The sequence below is a fragment of the Netta rufina genome, assembly GCF_964035555.1.
Source record: "Netta rufina genome assembly, chromosome: Z".
Taxonomy (NCBI): domain Eukaryota; kingdom Metazoa; phylum Chordata; class Aves; order Anseriformes; family Anatidae; genus Netta; species Netta rufina.
The window spans coordinates 18,796,232-18,810,137 of NC_140126.1; positions in this window are offsets into that span (position 1 = coordinate 18,796,232).

Consider the following 13,906-nt stretch of genomic DNA (forward strand, 5'->3'; position numbering starts at 1 on the left):
CGTGGTGGGTTTATTTGCTGGGAGGAGAGAGAGGCAAATTCTGGGACAAAGGAAGTTTCTACTCTAACACTAGACTCCTGACTAGACTCCTGATGGCCGTTAATTCAGAAAATCTTCCCTAAAAAATCAAGGGAATCTCTCATCCCCATGTTCAGAAGGAACAATTTGATACATATAAGGAATTACTTTTTTTCTGGGCGAATATCACTGTTATGGTTAAATAAAGGTGGAAAAAATTGGTTTTTAGGTCTGCACATAGTGGCAAACTTGTGTCAATGTTTGTGAGAATATTTAGAACATTTCTTCATTGCTGAGAAATTATTTCATACTTGACAATATTCTGGAATAAGGCACTTAGCATGATAATATTTAGCTGGCATGTTTCATATTTGAAAATATCTTATTTGTCATCTTCTTTGGAAGAGCTGAAGTTAGATTTGACTTTCTAATCAAAGGAGGAAGCATGCCAAATTTTATTTTTTTGGGGGAAAAAAATCATTACAAATTTCATATTACAAATTTCATATTACATATAAATTTGCTTTGAAAAAGAAAATCAATCTTATTTGTGCAGATAAGCTATGCAGAGGTATTTAAACATTTCTCATGCCATCAAAAGGAAACATTTTAATCATGGTATGGAAGTATTTTACATGTGCTGAAAATGAAGTTCTACTGAATAGTTTAACTGCTGAAATATGAAAGATGCCATTAAAAACTGAAGCAACTGAATATTTAGAAAAACAACTTTATTTCACAGGTATTTAAGACCTTTGTATAATCTTTTCCAGTTTTTGTCCAAATGTATTGTCAAGAGAGGTTTCTTATCATTACAGAAAAAGATATTCTCAGCTTCTTCAGACCTCTTTTCATTTACTGCGTAGTGAGTATTGTTAGGAATTCAGGAATGTAACCTGTGTGGCCTAGTTTGATGGACATACCCTGAGGCTGCAATTCCATAAGTGATTAATATAGAGGAAACAAATGCCTCCTTGTCATCTATTGGTTGAAGTAATTGCTGTCATGACTGTCAAAGAAAACAGAAGAAGTTACTGAAAGGAAGAAGAAATGAACAACCCTATGGGCATCAAGTTTACAGTACTAAGCTACTTCACTACAATATAGAGTATTTCCAAGTTAGGTAATTCCTCACAGCGTGACTGACCATGTAGAAGAACCTTGCACATTAAAATGACATTAACAGTGTTCATAAAGTATTTAATCCATTATTTCCTGATAAAGTAAAGAAAATTTTGAGAAGAGTCTATCATTAACTAGCAGGTGATCACAAATTCTGTAATTTGAAAACAATTAAACATTTCTGTCCCTACACTCAAGGTCCCTAAAACTTGTTGTTATATTCTTATTTCATTTTTATCTTAAATATGACCTACATGTTTCTACTACAGAAACACAAATATCTGATTATCTCAGCAATGATAATAAGTAAAGCTGATACATTCAAAAATTAATCTGAATCCACGATTTTTTCCCTTCTTTTAAAATAACAAAGCCATTGACTATTCAAATTGGAAATGAAATTCAAATTTTATTAAAATAAAATTTACAATAAATTAAATACTTTCTTTGAAATAGGCCAGACTGGCCACAAGACTACAGCACTTTGTGCTAATATAAGAACAGGAGGGGAGACCTATTCTAAAAGTGAAGATTGCCAAGTCTCAAAACATGGAAAATGGTCTGAACAAGACTTCAGGCAAAAATATTAAATCAAGTGAAAAGTTGTTTCTTCCTTAATGTCTTTACAGTTCCAATTTGTTGTAAACATTAAAAGAGCAGGTACTTCCAAAATCAGTATTTTTATATTACTGCACTTTATGGAACTTCAAAAGCAGTTCATTTACAAAGACCCTTCCTGACTCACTTACAGTTACAGAGCACTATTGTCTCTATTAGTCAAAGCCCTCTATCGCTAGAATGTTTATACATGATCAAAAGTACATCAGTATAATCAAAGAAAATATTTCACTTGTTCTAAGCTAGGATGGATACTGCAGCCATAGGAAAGAAAGACAAGAGACGGGTCAAGACTTTTTGAAGAGGAACAGAGAGATCACTAGTTTCCTTCACTCAGACTGTGTGAGATATCTAGAAGACCCTTGAGGTTGTTTAGGAAAGGCGTGGTTTTAGATATTTAGATGCTGACTTTGCATTTCCAGTAACAAGCTGATTGAATTTGGTTAGCCGGAGTACTCAATAGTTTTGGTAATGAGCTAAATAAATGCACAATAATTATACTTCAAAAACTAAGAGCCATCAGATTGCTTTCTAATCTGCACAAAGTTGAAAAGTCATTCATTCAGTATTGGTGTGTTTTAAACTTCATCTTCACACCAAAGGCAGACACAAACACCTGTTATATTTTATTTGGGAGCCTTAAGCCTCTAGGTTAAAGTACAAGCTACCTCTTCAGTTTTGGTGGTATATGAAACTTGTACACAACACCCCGGACTAAGACGTGGTTCTTCATCTCTCAAATTTGCATGCTTTGGTAATTGGTTATAATTACAGGACTGTGTTTTATCTGCAGATGTCACTGCATAACATGAGGGTAAACATCTGGCTAATAGGGTTGTACTGAACTCCTTTTTCATTCCCTCCCATTCCTCAAAATCTACATATGTGTTTGACAGTGAGCTGCCTCCCTTCCTCAAGGCATAGGAAAGAAACATGGTAAATGGAATATGTAAAAATCCAGGTGGCTAGTTCTCAATGTAAAAAGCTATATTTTTATAGATGGTCATTAAGTGGAAGCTTTCCCCATGTTGGCAACACAAGCAACACGACTGATTTACCTTATGAAGAACAATCATAAAATATACAGCAGACAGATCATTTACAGATGCTCAGTCCCAAAATATACCTTAATTTGTAACACAGTGTAGTATGTTACAGTATGTCCAAGTTAAGCTAGTACAAAATAATATTTGTCATCAAGTAAGTGCATATGCACATATGAATCACAGGCTAAAAAGAAATAGAATTAAAGTAATTTTGATCAAGAGTTTGTCTCTCATTTACACACGAAGTAATAAGTCATTATTTCATCACTCTTACACTGGGCATATCTGCACACCTGAACTAGAAGCCAAAGTTCAAAAGGAAATGATAGACCCAGATTTATAGAGGTTAAATCCCATCTAATTTATGGTGAAATATTTCTTACTGGTTTGGTGGCTACCAATTCCAGAGTAGGTTGATCAAAGCTGCTCAAGCACAAGGTACAGGCATTCAGGTGGAACATTTAGATAACACAGTAGGCAGGCATTTAGGCATTTAGGTAGGGATCAGATGAATCTGGGCTCAAGAACTGCATCCAAACTGTATTCAACACTTCTTGCAAGGGAGGCACCTTTTTGTATGACAGATGCTGGGGAAAAAAAAAAAAAGAAAGAAAAAAAAAAAAAAGCCATTATCTAATTTTCACAACTCTTAAATAAATAAATAAATAAATAAATAAATAAATAAATAAATAAATCCTCCCCCTACAGTTTATACTAATATAACATAAATTCATTTTCACAGAAGTTTGTCAAGAGTGCAGAATTCCAATACATTATCTTTATCAGGAGAAATCCAGAAAAGTCTTGTTTTTCTGTCTGCCATGTCTGAACAAGGGAAGTTATATCAAGCCAAACCACACTGTGTGACTACTCCTTACATAGCTCTGGTCCTCGCCCTGACGCTTCATTTTTTCCATATTTTGGGAGGGGGCCGGACAAGGTGGTCATTCCTCAAGAGTCCTTGATTTGGGTTCCTGCCTGCTATTGTGCATCCCTGGGTTCCCCTGGGCTTGTGCAGATGGGCTTTTGATGGGTTGCTGGCTCCTGTGATGGGCCCAGCAGCCTATTGTCTGGGCTCTCTCTCCTGCCATTGTCTCTCTGAGATCCTTTGTGGGTGTTTTATCACATAATCTAGAACTTGGATTTAAAAATAAAGAAATTGACAAATGTTTGAAAAAAAAAATCATTTTTGGGGGGGATGTTATTCAGTGATAACAAATCTAGAAAACAGATGTTTATAGTTTAAGCTCTCCATTTATTCTTGTGGTCTCAAGCCATAGTGATCGACAGCTGTGAAAACACTGGTGGAAAGTGTAAGTGGAAACAACGTAGACTTAAAAGCAGGAAAATTGCATCTATTTATGCACTTTTTTTTTTTTTAGTTTGTCTCACCTTAGTTCTGCTCAGTAGATCTGAGAAGTCTGTTTTCTTCTCAATACACTCCGAGTGATATTTCTTATGAGTTCATTCATCCCTGCTTAACTTCATCTTTTCATATAACTTCTTCTTGATTCTACTTCACATAACAAGTGACAGATTGTGAAAAGTACTAGCACTAAGCAGGATAAAGACAAATTCTCACTGGGGCTTTCAAATACTGCCATTGTGAAACTACACTTGCACACAGAGTCTGACTAAAGCCAAGTGGTTAATTTTCTTCTAGAGCACACGAATTCTGGCACAAACAGCAGGCACTACAGTTTCTTCTATGACTTTTAGAATTATATAAATTTCATTAACACAGTACATATTCAGAAAATATAATACCAAAGGAGTTTTTGGCTTCATATTAATAGGGAGTCCAATCAAGAGATCATAAAATGGCAAAGAAGGGAATCTCACTTTACTAATTTTGGCCTAAAATTCCCTGAGATAGGGAAGAAAGAAACCATAATTGCTTATTTCTAACTAACACAGTACAACTTTGATAGGTAGCAATGCTTGTTAATAAAATTATTAGTTTCTCTCTTTTATAATGCCTTGCTCCCCAGATCATCATCTATTCAGCAAGTAAGCATCTTTAAATACTTCTTTATTTCTTCACAAACACCTGGGTTTGCAAATAGTCCGGCAACTTCTATAATTCCTTGACTACAAGAATCCATTAACCAAGATTAAATCTAGCAACATTACAGCTACTGCTGTTTCAAATCTTGATCAGCTGTTTAAAAACAAACTTTCTTCAAATACCCAAATACCAAAAACTTGCCTCTGACAGCAATGAAGCACCTGTCCCCCCATGTGACCATGCAAAGCAACATCTTGAAAACTGCACTTCTAACCTGAGAACTAAGAGTATCTCAGCTCTAGGCACTGTAGCACCAGAGAAGGCGTTGGGTCCAAATGCTTTGGCACCACCAGCACTGAAGGTCTTCTGACTGCTGGCAGGTTTTGTAATGATTTGCCAGTGCTAGGGGATCATCAAACCAGACTAACTTTACTACTTTGTTCTAAGCAGAGATCTAAAAACACAGAACTTGCTAGAGAAAAAGTGTTACTCTCCATCAGTGATATAGAACTTTTACTTCTAAACTTTGAAAGGGATTACAGACAGCAATTATGCCCTATATCATAACCTTTTCTTGAATGCCCCATAGGGTAAGTGATTAATGGTTAACCTACGTATATATCATAGATTATAAGACTTAACAACAAAATAACCAGCCTGGGTTCTGCCTGTGTGCCTTCCTATTATTTTTCATCCAATTTTACTGAGTAGTATAGATTGTCTAGAACTGACTAAACCTGGTCATTTGCTCCACACCAAATACACGAGTTCCATGGATTTGCTGGTCTTCATAGCTCCAGATATTAGAGGCATTCCCTGGAAAATTCAAGCATCCCTATAAGATTTTATCACTTCAAAAGTCAACTTGTAAGAGCAGGACAAAGACTTCCTAAAAAAGATTTGGAAGCAATTTTCTATTCACTCAGATTGTACTTTCTAGGCTCAAGCCACAGGAACACCACCAAAATGTTCAGCTTCACTTTACAGAATCGCAGAATGGCCAAGGCTGGAAGAGACCTCTGGAGATCATCTAGTCCAACCCCCCTGCCAAGCAGTGTCACCTAGAGCATGTTGCACAGGGTCACATCAAGGCAGGCTTGGAATATCTCCAAAGAACCGCTCCAGCAGAAACTACAGGAATACCCTTTAGAAGGGTACATGTATATGCTACAGAGGAAGTATCAAAGCACCTTTCAACAACCCTCCTTAACCTCCTCTTCAGAAGCCTCACAACACGGACAGCTGCCTGAAGGCAGTTTTGAGAGGAACTTTAAGAACCGTGGATCAACCCACTTCACAGTCTGACAGATACTTCTATTAGTTTTAGAAATTGCTTGGGGTTACCAAGGACTAATGGTTTCTCAAAACTCCCAGAAAAAGGTTGACAGATAATTTCGAAACTCTCTCAGACCTTACTGTGTTTCCAATCCATAGATGGAGGCTGAGTGACAATGAAAAAGTCATTTCCCTAATAGCCCCAAAGAAGCAGAGGAAGCACCTACAGGACCTCGAGAGGAAGAAATTCTAACTTCTATTGCACATGCATTTTGGAGTCCCTCATTTCCAAATATGAATACTTGAATTTGTTTGTATACAGTCCAAAATCTGTCTGAATATTGCATTTCTTGGGGCTGTGGTAACAGCACCGAACCAGGCAGAGTAATACATCAGAGAGCCTGCTTCAATGCAACATCTTCGGTGTTTGTAAATTAAGCACCTCACAGTTCACTGCCATTATTCAGTTTAATTTAGTCATATAGAAGTAATATCTCAGAGCTTCATGGATCAGCAAAGGTGTTTTCTGAGCTGAAAAACCTCAGCTTCCAACCATTTTAGTAAGTTCATTCCTTCCTTTCTGTGGTATCATTGCATCTGCTGACTTCTATACATGAGGAGCACACCATGAATATAAGAGCCATGCCATGCCTAGAACAGATTCTTTGTAATTGTAACAGAGAGATTGCTGTGGATCACACACACAAGAAACAGGGAAAGTGAGCTCAATTTTCCTAGAGACCTTTTAAGTTGCATAAAGAGTGAGGTGTTTCTTTTTAGGGAGAAAGAAAGATCTAGAGCTGAACTCAAAATCAGAGAAGAAAAAAAATGTACAGACACATGAATGGGCAGTCAAAAAATGTCTGACCCAATCTGAACCAATTTATTTGAGCACAAAAGCACAGAACAGGTAAAGGACTATTTTAAATTAATCTAATTCTGTGACAATGTGGATCAAAATAAAATTGTCCAGATAAATATATTTCACATTAACCAGAATGGGGTGTAAACACACATTATGATACAGAACTGGTTCTTGCTAATCATCAAGAAACCTGTAACTAGTCTGAATAGAGAAAAATGTTAAAATAAAAGTCATAATATGCAACTTGCAGAATGTGGTCCTAGGATCCAGGTACTTATGGAATAAAATATTTATGACTTTCAAGGTTTAATGTGTCTGCTAGTGGCCAGTTCTCAAAATGGGAGTGTGACAGGTAACTTCTGGCACAAAATCATCCCAAACTACTCTTTCAAAAGTGCCTCTTTAACAGGAAAAAAAAAAAAAAAAAAGTCTGTCAAAAGTATAAGATACAGATGGAAATTCCCAAAAGTTGTGTATAACTTGGATGCAATACGTATTTGAACATCAATGAATAAATACCGTGGTGCCTGGGTATGCTCATTTTACACATGATCTTGAAAATGCTGGTAACTTTCCGAAGCATTAACTGATTTCTGTGAAATGCATCAAGACCCACTATAGAACAGGGTGAGCTGTGATTAAAATCAGTCAGGAAGGGGACTGAAGAGAGACCCAAAGTGTATTTTTACATTTTTCTGTTGTCAATAAAGTGCGATTGCATGTTATTTATACAGTAGAATGTTCATGGTGAGACAAAAATGTTTAAATATTTTTTCTCAAAAAAAAAAAAAAGTATTTTTAATACTTTTATTTTTAAAGAAAACCATTTGTTGTTGTTGTTGTTGTTGTTGTTGTTGTTTTTTAATTTGAATTGAAATTCCAAAATTTTCTTCAAATCTTAAATTCTTCAACAGTTGTCTATCAGAAAAGTACATTCACTCTATAACAGTATGGCAGGTTGCAAAAGACAGAGGGGAAACAACACTGAATTTGGGAAAGATCTCTGTCCATTTCTAACTAGCACCCAATCCCTTATCTAACATGCTCACATGTAGAATAGAGTTCAATATATTCACATCTATTAAATTTTTTGGAAAACTACAAAAGTAAATAATTATTTCTGCTCTTTGTTAATTATTCTGGGTGAATCACATGAACACCCAGCTACTGCCATATCAGCACAGTCCTTCATCAAATACTTATGAGAAAGGGTTGGAATACCCACATGGAGAAATCATACTCTTCCTTGCATGTTTACTTCAAGATTGCTATGAACTTATATGGAATTGTTAAGCTAATCATATTTTTGCCAAACTGGCTATAATATAATCCACCTACGACTCACCAACTACAGAAGAAAAATTAAACAAACATTTTGCTGTTGTTAAAGTTTTTTTCTATGGGTTTGAGCTTCTGAAGCCAGAAGGTCACTTGGATTATGTATACAATGTTGGTAATTGCATTCCTTAACTCTACAAAATGCCACGAAGCTCACTATTTTCCAAAATAGCTTTGCAAACAATGACAATTACTGCCCAGACATTTTCAGACACAGCAGGTTATTGGCTTAGGCAGTGATGGAAACCCTAAAAAAAAAGATAAACATTTTGAAATGCACTGTAAATCAAATTTGTGCACTGGACTAAGAATGGATTATCTGCCTCTAAACAGCAAAAGATGTTTTCATTTGAGGAGTTTTTTCATACTTATTTACTAGAGATGATTTTGAACTGTGTCTTTGTGAAGTTTTTTAGTCTCTCAAGATTTTCAGCAGTTTCATTGTAATAAATATTCTACTATGATTAGTTATACATACTTTACTCATTACATTTACTGATGTCCAAGAATTCACTGTTTCTCAATCTTTTAATAAAAAGTACATTTTTCAGATTAAAAATTGATTGGGAACAATGCTATGTTGGTTTCTAGCAGCTCTGCAAGTATTTATAGCAGCTGCATCAACAGTCTCAACTGGGCAAATTTCTACAATGTAATTAACTGAACTCCTGACTAAGAATGAGTTTGTGAGGATTATTATATTGTGACATAGTATGTTCTGACACACTGTGGTACCAAGACAAAGAACGTAACTTTTTGCATCCTTAATTTCAGAAAGAAAGCTTCTGGACAAGAATAAAAGACAACCCAGCTGCAAATTCATACTATTGACTGTTCAAGCAGCTTTGACTAGATTCCTGATATACAGTATATGTTAGATATATGATATACATAAATACAATAAGGGAAACAAGCAAAACCAAGCTGACATTTTACACTTAACCACAGCACTCCATTTGCAAAACTCTGGACACCTTACGCAAGGTGACTTCTTTTGTAATCAAGTCATTCAAACCACAGAGGAATGATAAAAATTTAAGTCCAAAGTTTACCAAAACATGTTACCACACTCTTACCCATTTGATGTTGTAGTTGTTTGGTTGTTTCTTTTAGGTTTACTTTTTAAAGGCTTTAAGTCTCAGATGGATAACAAGAAACATATCTCTTGGTGGCTCTTTGTGATCGTGATGACCAGCTGAGAGCCAACACATGCTGTAAGTGTTTGTTTATCAACTCAGCAGAACTACATGGGACTCACCAAGCATCTGGCATTAGAGAATGCTGCTGTCTTTATGATAAGCATGTTTATGGACATCATTTTTGCAACTGCTATTTTTCATTCTCATTTGCAGTTTGTTCATCTGCTAAATACAAAATAACCAATTAAAACAGGCTATCCAAAGAGGCAGAGTTCAGCACAATACTACAAGTAATACAGAGTCACAGCTTTCCCCTTTTAACACTACATGTAACATTTCAGCAGCTCACTGAAGGGTTTAAACTGACCAAGGGCCTCTGTCTCCACTGTCCCTGTGAGGGCTCTCCACAGTATTTCACCCAGGCCCTTCACCCCCCATCCTGAGGCCTGAGCTTCCTGGGGGGGGAGCGCCATGCCATCTCCCAGAATGAGGGTTTATAAGGGTCTCATAAACTCACACAGGAGCCAACTCTTTGCCAACACAGAGCCAATTCCACCCGGGGCCTGAGGACTCCACCAATTCATCCAACCCTTTTTCCCACCGCCATCCTGGGATTCCCTCAGCCCTTCACTCCCTCCCAGCTTCTCTGTGTCATCTCTGTTACTGAGCAGCCCAGAGCCATGCCACACCATGGGTCCCCCAGCCTCACCAGCCTGCCTTCAATCTCAGCTCATGCTCCTGTGCTAACACATGGGGACCTCTCCCCGGGAGCGGGACTTCTCCCCAGGAGCCATGTGGCTGCTCACCACAGTGCCCCCTTCACTTCTCCAGATGGGAAGGGATGCCATCGGTGCAGCTGCCCAGCCTGGCCCAGGGAGTTGACAAGGTTGATGGGCACTCACCAGACCTGAAGCTTGTCTTGAAGCCAACCCATGTCCAGCTCTCAGCCTTCCCTGCTCCCGGCATAGCAGGGAGCTCAGCAGCTCTCTATGGCCACTGGCTGTGGCCCTGGCTGTGCTCCCAAAAAGGGCTGAGGGGCACCCAGTGCTGTGAGCAGGGAGGCTGGTGGCCTGCTAGCCTAATTTGATAGATGTTGTAGAAGGTTCACTGACCACAGGCAGAGGTAGCTGCCATGGCTGAAGCCACCAATCCTACAGATCATTTGTTCACAGCATGGAAGCCTGTGGTGCTGGAAATGTGTTCTGCTCATACTGGGGAAAAAGGGTTGCAGTTCCATCTAAAGGAGAAAGGGAGTGAAGGGAAGAACCCCAAAACACTAAACTGCAGTCCTAAACCCATAGTTCTCTGTAGTTTTATGTACATTAAAATTCATGATCATTAAGTCTGCAAGAAGTGGAATGAGCAGCATGGCAAATTCGTAAATCTGTGGAGGGATACTTTGTAGAAGGGTGTTAAGTGTCTCAGCATGAGATCCTTATTAGGATAAAAAGTTATTAAAAAAATCCATGCTAAGAGAATTCAGGCCATGGTCCTTTATCATTATAAGCAGTTTTACCAATAACAAAAGCAGTAACAGAAGCTGAGCTGACTTCTTAAGCCTCACTGAAAATCCTGGGACAGAATATTGTACTTCCTTGTATTTTCCCATTGCAGCTGGTACAAAAAGGCAACTTGAATTCTTTTTCCCTTTTATTTAAATGAGCAGTTTTATTCTTTGTTTCACAACAATTCTGAGCAACCCATGGTTAATTGATATGTGTAATTTATAGCTGTCATACTTCCCCTCCTCCACAGTAACTCAGTTACCAGCAGTATCCTTGACAAAATGCTTGTGAAGAATAATACATTTGAAGTCAAATGTTATCTGCTAATTGACAGGATGGTTTCAACAATGTAACCTTATCTTATGTAAATAAACTTCTAAGGAAACTTTGAGCTACAAAGGGCAAATGAGATGTTTGAGATTCCTTTTTGCTGCAGGTCTTGTTTTGATAGAGCATTTCAATAACAAAGGCTAAATGTGAAAGAGAATGAGACAAAAAGAGAGGCTCAGTTCCCTCTGTTTATATTTGTTCCTAACTCAATGTTTTTCATAATAAGAAACAAGATCTTGAGGGTGTCTTTACTGTGGTAGAAAAATTGAAATAAAAAATCTTATTTGAAAGCAAGTAATATTTTAATGTTTCTAGCATTTTCTCTTTAAATTCTTATTTAGATTTTGAATTAGTTTTTACTCTTCAACACAAAATTGACAAAAACAGCTGAAAATCAGGTTCTTTAACATACCATATAGTGTTAAGTTACAGATTGGAAAGTTGTTAATAATGCTCACATTAAAATCAAAGACAGAAATACCGTACACTGACTGTGAGACTCCACAGGCATGTGAAAAAGCAGTGAGAAAGAGGTGAAGCAGTCCCAGGAGAAAGAAGACGATGGAAGGAAGAGAAGCTCTGGCCCAGTATATGGATTCTGAGGAACGAAAGAGACAGCCCTGGAAATGGACTGCAAACTTGTCAAACACATGTAGTTGTTGTTCATATCAGGCCCTGACCCTGTCTCTAGACGCTATTCAAGGATGCTAGAATGCAGTGACCCAATTAAGTGCATTGCACTTCTGTAAAATAATTTGCTTTGTAAGCATAGCTGACCTCAAAACAGATGTGGTAATAAGAACTTAAAGTGCACAACTGAAGTTTGTCTTCTGAAATTCCAGTTAAGTCCAGGGTCTATGTCTGTACAGAGATGTAACTGGAAGACATTCCCACTTGTGCAACCTGTTACCTCAACTTACTTGAACATGAGCTGTTTACTCAATACCAATCTGTTTTCAAGAGGAGGGAGATCTTCAATCATACAGGGAAGACATCTTCATTACAAAAGATGTCATATTGTGAGATGTGATTTCAAACAAGACGAGCAATAATTTTGTTATAAATGTCGCAAAACCTGCACAGCTCTAAGCACTTTGATGTTAAAAGGTGAGTGGAGAGGGAGGAAAGAGTTAAAAAATTGCAGTGATTGCAATGTGCTGAGCACTGAAGAGACCCAATTTCCAAAAGCCATGGCTTAGCCCTTACCAGCAAGGCCAAATCTGATCCCTCTGGGTGGTCATAGCAACCAAACCCTGGAGCCCTCTCTGGCTGAGTCTTCACATCTAGCTTCCAAAACACTTCCTTTGCTATCTCAAGCTGTGATCTGATGAATTCATTCCAAGCAGGATTACTGAAGAAGTGAGATTATTTATTAAGTGATCTTGCTAGGTCTTCACTGAAAAAGTCTTACAGCTTATAAAAATGGTATCTTCCCACTCTTAATGCAGAAAGACATATCCTTTCAAGGACAGATTTCAGTAATTTTCTGACTGGCACCTATATGACCTTTGATGAGCATAAATTCTTTGTCCCATAGCCTATCCAGCTTGTGTCGGTCCTGTGCAGAAATAGAGGAAAATAAATGACATGTGGTGCTTAGGTGATACAACAGCTTTAAGGGACGGAGTATCCTTAAATGCACACCACGCTAAATTCTCCGTTGCTCAGTTTCCTAAACTGGACATGAACTCCCCTTTTAGCTGGGCCAAATATACTTGGGAAGCTACCAATTTGCTAGTGCTGTAGTGAACATTGTTATGTGGCCGACTGAGCTCTTATAAATCTGTTTGGGATTCCATCCTGATTACTGCATGCAAATGCTCTTACACCATTCTGTCTAGGACAAAGATCGGAGGGACCACACAGAAGCAATGATCCATCCTTTCCACCTAATTGTTGCTTGTGGTGAAGGGAAGACGGCCAGATAGGGTGTCGCTTCTCACAGAACGACAGCCTCAGCTTAGTAATGGCCTTCTCTTAAGACTCTTAGATTGATGACTGACTGACTCCAGATGAGACTCACAGGACTCATCCAAAGTCTATTGCAGTAAAAGTCCACAAAAGAGTCCTGGACCTTAGTTTCTAGTAATAAAAAAATAACAAAAAAGTCAGCAAAATAACCAAGGCCTGTTCAGTATTCTACAGACGGTATTTACAAGTCTGTCTCATGGATCAGATACATTTAGAGAGAACAGAGATTTTACTGATGAAGGGATATATTGAATCATGGGGTATAGCAAGATAAATCAGAGAAAGGATAAGCAGAACCTCAGGTAAAAATGGTGTCCAATGAAAGATAGCCTCCTCAAGAAATAAACTGAAAAAGTATAACAGAGAATTGCGACAGCAGGGTTGGCACTAGAAGGAAGTTCTAGGTGTAGGAAGAGTGCATTTTAGAAGACTGAAGGGAGTTTTATGTGCCAGGAATTCTGCAGTCAGCATGGGTGATGTTCAGTATAAAGTAGCAGAAGCAGGAAAGGAGAGAAACACAAGAGCATCTGTTTCAGTGTATACAGTTTGTTGTTATAATCCAAAACACAGTTGCTCCAGGGGAAAAGAATAATACTCAAAACTGAACAATTGTGGGAAACCTATCAGGTAATAATTTGCAGTGTGAATGTATGGGGGAAGCATCAACAGAG